Source organism: Lepeophtheirus salmonis, chromosome 2 (assembly GCF_016086655.4).
Source record: "Lepeophtheirus salmonis chromosome 2, UVic_Lsal_1.4, whole genome shotgun sequence".
Classification (NCBI taxonomy): Eukaryota; Metazoa; Arthropoda; class Copepoda; order Siphonostomatoida; family Caligidae; genus Lepeophtheirus; species Lepeophtheirus salmonis.
The window spans coordinates 13,241,458-13,253,694 of record NC_052132.2 but is presented as its reverse complement, the minus strand read 5'-3'; the positions used below and the strand labels follow the sequence as shown (position 1 = coordinate 13,253,694).

Here is a 12,237-nt window from a genome sequence, read left to right as displayed (position 1 = left end):
TCAATCTGATTATATTTCGTTCTCCAATATAACATTACAATGTAAACACCATAGAAGTTATACTCCAAGAAATATAAATAGAGGAGACTCTTGGTATTAAAATACGAGTATTATTTTAGGAACATTCCTTTTAATATGTAATGCTGTTTGAGATGATTTCCAATGCATACATTTTATCCATACGTCTAACTAAAATACTAACATTAAATATAGCATTTAATCGTAATTTGCATAGTTCCAATGTCATATAATAATGTCTTAATTTCGTCCAACAGTTATAGTGAAATTCATGAAACCCTTAGTGTCACCCTAGCGGATGAAAATAGTATCGTAACTATATGATTTGGCTATTACTAATGAGTGGATTTGTGTAAATAAAAACTAACTATAGCGATTAAATAAGGGGAAAAATAAAATGTTGATGCGTGTGCTCTTTCTTCTTTTTTGTTCATTATTTAATATTAGTCGGTGTGCTCACATCTCACTATAAAAGAAGAATTCTCGCCTATCTTTTATATAAGTTGATTTAAAAAAACATAACAAACTAAATATAACTATGATATTTCTCTGCACTAAAGCTATTTTATACCTATAAAGAAGGTTCTCCTATCTATTGCAGTAATTTATTTTATCCCCTCCAAAATCATATATCAGGCAGCTGATATTAACACGGGTCTTAATTCAGATGTACCATATATCTTGCTCCCCTTCTCCTCGTGATCTAAACGAAAAACCCTTGTCTAACTTTTAATAAGTATAAACCATTTTCACTTACAGTTGATACTTTTACCACAAAATGGACAAATTTCCTATAAATCAAGATGGGACTTATTGAAGTGGCTTTAAGAATAAAAAACAAAATACTTAACAACTGGATTGAATACTATTTGCAGGGGCGCCCGCAGGAATAAACATATATATAGGGTAAGTTATTCATTGTCAGACACATCGAAGAGGTGTTTATGTTCATATACTTTATATAGACATCGTGCGTTATATTTGAGATTTTTTTAAATGAACAGATTGATGTTAGTAAGAAGTTTTATATCAAAATATTTTCATTAAAATGTCGAATAAAGACATGACTAAAGATTTTAAAAGCACTATCAAAAATGCCCAAAATTCATAAATTCGAACAAGTTTCAAATCAAAAAAATTTATTTTGGACGTTATTCGAATCATGTTTCTTAATTTCAGACACCATGAAATACCAAAAATATAAAAGATAAATATACATAGGAGTGCAAATGCTGTGTGAATATTTATCTCTTGGGTGTATAAGATTCAAAATAAAAACGTACCTACTCGTGTACGTAGAGGAATCCTTGATTATTTGGCAATCCTTGAGATGGAGGATCTCATATTATTTTATGAGAAAAAATTGAGGGTGGAACAGACACACGGTACATAAATTAGAAGAATAGATTAGAAAAAGAAGAATCATCACTCCTTTTGTCGTATTAACAATTAATATAATTTATAAAGGATCATGTCTGTGTTTCGGGGAAGAATATAATGGACCCAGTTCTGCAATATGATACCATGTATTCCATGGATACCTCCAATATCCGAATCACTGTTAAATATCTACTCGGATTCTCACTCTACCCAAGTACCTATGGAGTCTTTCGGAGTCCAAGTCGCTTCACTTCAACTCATGGAACCTCGGTAAATAATCAATTTTGCAAAGATGTGCTATAATTCTCGTGTCTTGTTTGCTCCTATCGTCAACTCCAGAAAGTTAAATCCTCATTTCCAATACGAACCTATATTTTATTGAGACTCTTCCAAGTCAAAGTGTCTATTATCCTGATAATATAATGGATCAATTATGAAGAGGAATTGTATCTAACTCTATATCCTTCATTTATTTCAACAATCAAGAGTTAATCATTTATATTCCGCTAGATGATGTTGATGTTATAGCCTTTTACATTCTTTGGTTTCATTTATCAATAATAATTATTAATTAATATGGCACAGGTAAAATGACATCTTTGCATTACCGTTCTACAAAATTCAAGTTATCCTCTTTGTTCAGAAAGGCTTCATTCACGAACTTGGAAGATTCATGTTCGATTCGGTTCGACTTATTAATAGGCAAGGAATTCAATGAACTACCTTTCACCTCGATAACTCGAATGTATTTAAGAATACAAAAAGAAGCTGAGCTCCCACAGATTCAGGAACTAAAAAATTACAACTCGGCAATTTCTAAATTCAGTTTCTCATTGACTCAATGATTAAAGATTGTTTTCATATGTTCCAATTTATTGTTTTATTAATCAATTAATTAAATATTACAATATACAATTCATAAAGGAATTAATTTGAGTTCTTAATTGATGAATTAGTTGAAATATGTCGCCTTGATTGGGTAATAAACCAATGGGATAGGTGGATCATGATATTGGCCACAAATTCTTCTGTTGTTTTCTCATATTTTTCCCTCAATAAAAGGTATTCATCAAAATGAATTCAAGATTCAAATCCCCAGATTGACAATGCTTCAAGTGTTGATCCAGTTAAACTTATTGTTGGTATGAGCACCTGTTAGGGAATCCATAACAATTATTTATGCTTGAAAACGAAATGTTGATAATTTGCCAAGGTGATGAGTAGGAGTGAAACGACTCGAACTCTGAGAGACTCCATACGATACTTCTAATTTGGAGAGTGATTTAACCGTCAATCAAATACGTATTGGAGGTATCCATGGGATAAATGACATTCTCTTGTCGAAGTAGATCCGTTATATTCCTTCCCGATGCGGAGTTGGATGCACGGATATAAATGTGATCCCTTTTATTAGTTATTAATATGATTGATGTGATGCGTGAGGCAGTTGAATGTGTACCTTACCTCTCTTCCTCCTTTTCTTCTTTCTGATCAAAAGCTATTTGTATGATTTTCTCTTCATTATCTAGCTATTTAGTCAGGTATTTGTTATTTTATTTAACTTAAAACACTGTCCAATAATATGAATTTGTCAATTATTTGGTTCATATTATCCGACAGCGATTATTTCGCCAATAATATGACAAATATACAGCAAATAATTAAAATACTAATGTCAAAACTTCAATTGAACTCGAACATGGGAATTTTGTTTTAATATTACCAAATGGGAGGAAATATCTTCATATCATCACACACCATAAAATAATTAGAACATCGAACTTTAAACTTTTGTTTCTCAAAAACTATACCATCAATCGATTCGATTTTCTACAGGATTATTTAAAAATGTGTTATGATTGGATAACAATTTCTTTTGATATTCTTGGTTGAAGTACTAAAGAATTGTTGCGACTTAACCGTTAAGTGTCCGACAATTTGAAACGTCCGACGATACAAACTGACCCTATATTATATATATACTTTTTTTTTTTTTTTTGGGGGTATAGTTTTTGGATTGTTTTCGAAAAAAATTCAAAAATCTAAAGCTATTTAACTTTCTGTAGAAAGTTAAATTTTTTCGAAAAAAAACTTATAAATATAAACTTTTTGTAAAAAAATTTCAAAAATTAAACTTCATGTATTAAATTTATCGGGACAGAAATTTCAAAAATTCATGCAACGAATACATTTTTGAAAATAATTGAAATATTATATCTTTTTGAAAAAAAATGTCAAAAATTCAATAGCTATTGACAAAAAATTCTAATAAAAAGCAAAAACTTGATTACTATTATTAATATATATATTTTTTTTTTGGGGTGGGGCTACAACCCTTAAGCCAACCCCCTGCAGACGCCCCTGATCTGATGCCGATGATTAACAATGATATTTAAATAAAATAAAAATGATATATAATAAAAGTCTATAAAAATGGCTGGATTTGTAATTTTTTTGTTGATCGATTAGGGACGAGAAATGAAGGAGAGTTGTAAAAAAATATCGGATTCTTTCAATTGTAATGATTAATTTATTGTCTACAATATGGAAATAAGTTCATATAAGGAAGTAACAATATAATTTTAGTTTCAGATATATAATAAAACTAGATAATAGATTGATAAAATTTTGATAGACTGTAAGGGTTAAGTCCTTTTGTTTGTTGACCTCATTTTGACATCCAAGACTTCGGTAGTTTCCTTAATATTAATGAAAATCAAAAACGGCAATGTCACGTGAAAACGCTCTATATAGGTCCAAAGATCCTTTTCAAGAAAGAACAATATAAACCTACTTGATTCGTAACTATTTTTTGTTCAATATATTATATGAAGTTAGAACCATTTGATATTATAATACATTATATTTTATCTATTTTCATACCTCAATCATAGATCAAGGATAATACCATTCATAACTAAGGGTTTTGATTTATGTATTTGACTTTTTTTTCTACATACATAATATATCTATCTACAGTTCACTGAAAACTTTTCTTTGTATAGAAAACGACCTTATTCATATCTTTATGCTTGGCTTATTTTGTCAAAATATTGACGTGTATGAATAAATTTAAATGCATTTGAAGGACGGATATCAAATGATGGCTTTATTCATTCATGAAGATCTTCATCTATACCGGGCTATACATATATTAAAGTATAAGCAATAAGTCACAATACGAACCTGTTTTTTATCCACAAATCAATGCCTTAAAAGAAGTAGATTTTCTTTAAGGATTGATTGAACGCATTACCCGGTGGTCGATTGAAATCTGAACACTTACTAATTCATTAATGAATGAAGGTTGAGGGATTGAAATTAATTCATACACAATTAGTTACAGAACAAAACAGACCTGAGTTATTTAGCTTACGCACAAATCCAGAGAATTAGACTTTTACCTGATCGACGAATTTCTATTCGTGCACTCCAAACAGTTGGGCGTCTCTAGGACCACCGCCTACGCCGTTAGCAAGTTTGAAAATTTGGAGAGGAAGAAGGGCTCTTTCAAAAAGGCCAAAATGGACCCAGAGGATTAAAATAAAACAGCCCAGGCCAATCCCCTCAAGTCCATGAGGGTCCATGCAAGGAATTTCGGGGTTTCACATCAGACTGTCTAGAAATCTATCAAAAAAGTGGGTGGAAAGAGTCTTGTGAGTGTAGAGAAGTCACTTATGACACTAGCAATGAAAGAAACCTATTTCTTATGTTGCAAGACTCTTTTGAACTCTTTTTTGATACTTTTAGCCTCCCTACAGCCCTGATGTCAAACTCCTCGACTACACCTTTTAAGTGTCTGTAGAGGGGAAGGCCTGTATTGTCCATCATGCAAACGCAGAGGCCCTCGAAACCACTTTTCAACAGCACGGGGACACCATGATAGAGGATTTCATCTGCAGCAGGTGCCAAGCCTTTCGTCGCCGCCTGGAAGCCATCATTGCCGCTAAGGACGTCTAAATGAATGATTAAGAGAGTTTAGACACATGACTATTTATAGTATTCATTTTGTTGAAATCATATTGTTTATTAATAAATTATATCTTGTTGAAGTTTAAAATTCAAAGTTTTCAGATTTAATGAACAACTCTCTACGAGGGTGATCTCAAAAGTTTCTGACCTCTTTGTAACTCTAAACACTTCTCCAAGCTATGATCCCATCTCTGTAACCCGCCTAAATTATACTCGGCGTTTTTCTCTGCAAAATAATTGCTCAAGAAGGCCCATTCATTGTTCAAAAATTTGCCTTCCCTTTAAAAAGTAATGATGCGTCGGATTCTCCTGTAATGGCTTTTTCCTTCTGTAGATAATCGATTAAAATAAATCAATGGCTATCCCCAAAAACAGTCTCCATCACTCTCCCACCTGGAAAAATAACAAACAGTTTTTGTCAATTTTCACAAAAAACTCGCATCAACTCACTCAAAAGATTTTACATAACAAATTCGCCTCTAAAATGGCTTAAACACTGCTGAGTAACTATCAGCCGATGCAAGATAGATGTAAATAGCTTTTATTTTCGTGTGTTGCCATCTTCACGTTGAGGTAAGAAACTTTTCAGACACCTCTCGTATACCACATCGTTACCTTGATTGTACCTCACTACCTTACTTCCAAAAAGAAATAGAGAAATGTGCCCAATTTCCCTTCGTAATTAGCCAATTCTTCCCCGCGGTAGAAATCTTCATAGTTCAATTACACATTGTAGCTGGTTATTTTCGTATTTTTCTCGTAGACAACTATTCATTATTGTAGGCGGAGCTGTAGTTAAAACATTAATTTAAAGTCATGACCATTAGATTGATAATTTATCAAACTAAAAATCAATGACGGAGTATAGAATGACACGAATTCTACCAATACGAAGGCAAGGATAGAACGCATCTTCCTCTTTTCAGATCTGGACCAGTTTATATCTTTAGACATAAATGTTTAGCTACAAGAAACTTTCAAGTCCAGATCCACGTAGTTAATGACTTCTTTAAAAACATAAAAAATTGTTGGAATATAATAAGCTATTTCTGGATTCAATTATATTCATGATACAAATGAATGATTATTCCCGGGAATTCCAAATAACTGGAAGATAAATTTTTAAGGAGTTATGTTGCTTATTTATAAAACTTGGCGTACTTTGTGGCCAGCTGCCGATTTATCTCCATCTCTTTTCCATATCAGTGTTCTAAACATATTTTTTTTGTACCTCGGTGAAACAATATTTCCACTTATTATTATGTTATAAAAACGTTAATTTTAATTTTCTAACAAATTGAACCCTATATTCTACAAAATTATCGTAAAATACTTAGGTAATGGTGTTCCTGTGCATCTAAATTTATGTAACATAGCTTTTAATTTTGCAGTTATGTAATTTATTTTCACTCCATATGGACCCGTAGAAAAACAACCCAAATACTTATTATTGATCCTCCACCGAACACCCTTACCACAGGCTCTTGGTACTTTAATAAATTAATTCTAACTAAGTCTTGATAACCACAAGACCTATGAGTTCAGTACCACGCAACCAAAAATAATAGAGCCTTGGAAAAAGCATGAAAAATTAAATGCTTGAAAGTCAATCCACTCAACAAAGTCCACTTGGTTAATTATACTAATTATATGAGTACACTCAAATAAAAAATGTCTCGAGTGATTGTTTACAGAAGAAACATGTTCTCTCTTCCGATGTTTTATCATATAAACTACTCAAGGTTAGTAAGTTGGGAACCACTCTCTACTTCATCCAAAAAAATGAATACTCTGTCATCCTATTAAGCCTTTTGATTATCTCCCCGACCGATGCATTAAAGATATTCCTATCTTTCTTCTTCCTTATTTGATGTACAAAATTGATTTTCTGAACGTTTATTAGTTGAATTAGAGGGAGCTCTTTTTAAGCTATGAAGCATTCCTAACAATTATTAATCAATTAATTGAAAAATAGACTAACTACAAACTAATTTTGCCCCTTTTTTCAAATTCTTTTTTAAAGAAAGGTTGCAATATACAATAAAGTTAACGATACAAGAAGGTACAGGGACCGAACAATTTGACAATTTAGAGTTATCATACATAATCAAAAAAGTGTTCTTTATTTAATTACAGTTCTTGACCCCAGCTCCCTTTAAACAACGATGTATAGAGACTGATGTATTTGCCAGTGATAGTAATATTTTCGGGCATTTTGGGCAAGTGAATCAAAAAAAGAAAGGAAAAATCAACATGGTCACCCTGACAATTTGAAGAATGTTTTGTAAGAGAGCAGTTTAGCTGTTATGACATTTCTTTAGATCAGCTACAATCAGCTGTGACAAGAAAGGGGGGGGGGGAGGAAATAAACAAGGACATTGGCAAAAATTACTCCAATGTCAATCCTCAATTCTAATCACTCCGACTTCAACAAGGACTTACAATTATAAATGCCCAACAAATGCTCAGGGTTACTCTCCATCATTTATGGGCACAAACTAATGTTCACTCTTGTTTCGAATACATTAATTATATGTTGTATGCAGTAGAAAATGAAGTTCACTCCTGTGAAATTAAGTAATAATGATAATAGATTAGGAAAAGAAAAGACACTTTTAAGTTAGTCCACTTCGAAAAAAAGAAGAAAAAAAAAAAAAAAGAATCGATTTAAAAAAGACTACCGATCAGTATCACTGATTATAGTATGCATAGAGTTGTATAAAAGGTACGTCTAAATTACTGATAGGACGATTTTTCAGGAATTAGAGAATTGGGTGTTATTTGTAGAATCGGCAAAATAATGTTTAATTTCCAATCATTATGTATTATCCTTTATGTATTTCATAGTAAGTAACTATTTATTACTTTACTAAGTTATCAAACAAAACAAAACAAAAAAAAAAATATGAATTACATCCGACAAGATACAAAAAAAAAAAAAAAACTAAGTGAATTTATGACTTGAATTTTATAATTTTATAAAATATTGTAATAAAATAATTTATTTTTTGCTTAAAAACTGAGAAGAAACAAATTGAGCACAAACTGAACGTGAACAAACGTGTTCTAAACGGATGTTTTCGGTGCAGCAATTGCTATTTAAGGTGGATAAATTTTGTAAATGTAATGCATGTTGTCTCATGTGCAGTTATGTAAATCCGGTGAATTTTTAAGCCATCCCGTTATTTTGGAATTGGTATTCTGAAAAATGAATTTTCTTTTCCTTTGCAAAAATAATCATGATAGAAACATGGGAAAATGAACTTCACTCTCGGGACGGCAACTCAAAAAAAGAAAAGAAAAAAGGAGAGATAAAAAGGATAACTTATTAGCACTACTGGTAATTTCCTGTTTAGTCTGACAGAAATATTTCACATTGTATCTCTCAACCTTACCAGAATTTCATTTATTGTTAACTTAGAGATTAAAAATGTAGCATATTGGATCTCTATTACAGTTCATTTAAATCCATCAGGTGCAATTTCAACCAAGGATCAACCTGTATGTTGCTCAATAGTTTTAAACAAAAAAAGATTTTGAAGGATCTTTTTGACAAAATAAATTTGAATAAAAATGGATACTTATTTTGAAATTGCTCAAACTTTAGAAATATAAAATGTATTGTTATGTTGGAAATAAATCAAATATTTTACTGAAATCAAAAGGCCAATATTAGTACTCCTGGGGCAGTAATACAACCTCATTAATATATTATGTGCTCATATGTTTATATAATGACAACCTACAACAAATATTTGAACAAAAGACAATGAAATATTTTTTGTTTGACTCTGACAATGTAAATTATTTGAAACCATTAGGAAAAAAAGAACACTGTTACTATTATGTACAACTTATATTGGAATGTGATTTGTGGCTTTCCCATGGCTCTAATGAACATTATAATATTTACCTATCTATCATCCCTAGGTTTGGATAGAGAGTGTAAAATGAACGCTTCTTTATGCTTTCTGGTCCTTTTTCCCTATTGGTAGAGGTAATATCTTTGTAAGTAAAAAAGAGGGCAAGAGAAGGCAGGAAAGATAGCTATAGTACACTGGAATTAACACACTTATTTATATCAGTTACTGGTTATATGATTTTGTCGGAAAAAAATAAATTAGTGGTATAAAGAGGAGAACCTGAACAATATTTAAAATATCATTTCAGCAGGAAATGATATTATGATTATATTTCAATATTTATATAACGTTATTATGGATTTTTAAATCAAGTTACACAAAAATAGGTGATAATTCTACTTTTAGAGAGAGAGATGTTAACACCCACACGACTTATTAAATAATGAATAAAAAAGAAGGAAGAGCACACGCATCAACCATTTTTCCTTTTCTAATCCCCATACTTAGTTTTTTTTTCTTTAGACAGATCCTTCCTTTATTAATGAGTTAATAAAACATTAATCAGACTTGTAGTTGTATGATCTGCCTCTATGCTAACAACCACAAATTGGCATGGTAACCCTGAAAATGTATTGAATGATTGGGAGAAGAGCATCTTAGAAGTCATGCAGTTTTATTAGATTGGCTGCAAGTCTTCCCAGAGAAGAGAAATACTCAAAATTCCTACACGGATATCAATCCTCAATTCTACTCCGAGTTCAACAAAACTTACAATTACATCTACTGATGCCAATCGGGTGCAATTATTTGATTGTCCATTTTTTTGCAGTTGGCGGCAAATGAAAAATACATTATTATGATTATATTTTAATTCATATATATTTTATTTTTAAAATAATTTACATCAAAGATAGGCAATAATACTTACTGTAGAGGTAGAGGTTAACACCACGACGACATATTAAATAATGACTAAAACAGATGAAAGGGGGACGCATAATAATCGTTCTCCCTTTTCTAATTCCTGAACTTAATTTTTTCTTTACCTTCTTTGATAATTTCCGTATATCCTTATTGGACTCGGAGTAGTATGGAGGGCCGGCATCAAAGTATGTTAGATGCTTTGAGGATTTTGTGTTCATTTCCTTAATTTAAACAAACATCATGATAGCGAAGCTGATCTCCGTCCAAATATTCTTTAAATTGTCAAGGTATTACGTTCATTTTCGGTTATTTAAACATAACAGTAGTTTATATTTTTTTACAACTAACCATGTTGATGATTAGTGATGTAAATCCTGTGAATGCTTTAGCTTGTCCATTTATTGGAATTTGTAATCTGAGGAATGAATTTTCTTTTCCTTAGCAGTTGTCATTATTATTTCATTCTTGAGTACGCTCTTAAAAGAGCGAGTGACATCCTTGACGATGTGTTCCATAGTTATAATAATAAGTTTTTATTGGACTCAGTGTAGAGTTGAGGATCGATATTGGAGTAATTCTTACGCATGCCCTTGTTTATTTCATTCTCCTCCTCCTCCCTTGTCACAGCTGATTGTAGCTGATCTACTCCAAAACAATATTCAAATTGTCAGGCTTACCATGTTAATTTTCGTTTTTTAGCCTATTATTCGCACAATTTTCACCATTAATAATGTTATATTATCCAATGAGCTCTGTAACTAATGAGGTAATTGTTAGTAAGGGAGGAGTTGAGTGGATTCTAAATGTGATTCTATATGGTTTGATATTAACATTGATATCTGAATAAATATTACCTAGAACGTTCATTGTAAATTGTCTGTGTATTACTAATATGGAGAATACATTTTATTTTTCTTAGCAGTTGTCATCATTAATTCACTCCGGAGTAGTAAACATATTTTTTCTACTATATTTAATTATATTAAAAACCTGATATAACATTTGTGTGTACTCATAAAAGACTGAATGTAACCTTGAGGATTTTTTGCAAAGTTTAAATTATAAGTCCATGATCAGGGGTGTCCACTTGATTATATATTTATATTAGGTTAAGTAAAAAGTTCTGAGCATTTTTCGCTAGATGCCTTTGAAAAGCTAAATCTCCCGATTAATACATCGCATCAAAAAGTGTACACTTAAAAAGAGTTCATTGACAGTTTTGTGTTTGGAAAGCCAGTTCTGTGTTAAAGAATTCCGAAATGGAAGAAAAAAAAGATAGAATTCCATACATTCTCCAGTATCACAACGACCAAGGTAAAAAAGTGGAAAAGGAAGCCAAAAAAAAAAAAAAAACCCCAACACAAAAAACTAAAAAAAAAACTGTGCTCTTCATGGACCCAATACAGTATCGAAAGCAACAGCAAAGCGATGGTTCCAACGATTCTATTCTGGTAATATGGACGTCGAAAATATCGATTAATTAATGAAAATCGTTGAGTTGGAATATTAGAATGTGAATACATGGCACAGGAACTGAAAATTGGACAAAAAAACCGTTCGGAACTATCTAAATAGGATAATCATTCCTCCACGGTAATTTTTAAATAATAATAAAAAAAAAAAAAAAAAAAAATATAAAGCAATAGTTTCCCTAGTCCAAGAAAACAAAAGTTCCTTCCTTCCCTGTGAACGCCCCTGTTGTTGTACTCAGAATAAGATTAAAGATGTAGAAAGGAGTAATTAATGTGACACTCCTTCTTTATTTCCTTCTCCCCCCTTCCCTTGTCAGAACTGCTTTTAGGTGATTGAATGAAATGCCATTACAGCTAAACTGCTCTCTCCTAAAACATTTTTCAAATTGTCAGGGTTACCATGTTGATTTATTATATGATTTTTATTTGTTGATAGCTAATATTGACTTTTATTTTTGTTTTTATGAGTAGAGTATAATTTGTCAAACACAAAATATATTTTATTGACAGTCTATTTTTGGCACGACACTCATATATTGGAACCCCATCATTTGTAAATATATTATGTATCCATTTATAAGATCTCTATAAAAATAGTGATAAGATTA

General features: G+C 31.3%; 1 long non-coding RNA gene across 1 annotated transcript; it reads left to right on the top strand.

The window, feature by feature from the left end:
• Window positions 1-1,595: 1,595 nt before the first annotated feature.
• LOC139907654 (uncharacterized) lies at window positions 1,596-2,325 on the top strand. The gene is made up of 2 exons (XR_011784379.1): window positions 1,596-1,983; window positions 2,042-2,325. It is a non-coding gene; the product is annotated as an uncharacterized lncRNA (long non-coding RNA).
• The last annotated feature ends 9,912 nt before the right edge of the window (window positions 2,326-12,237 follow it).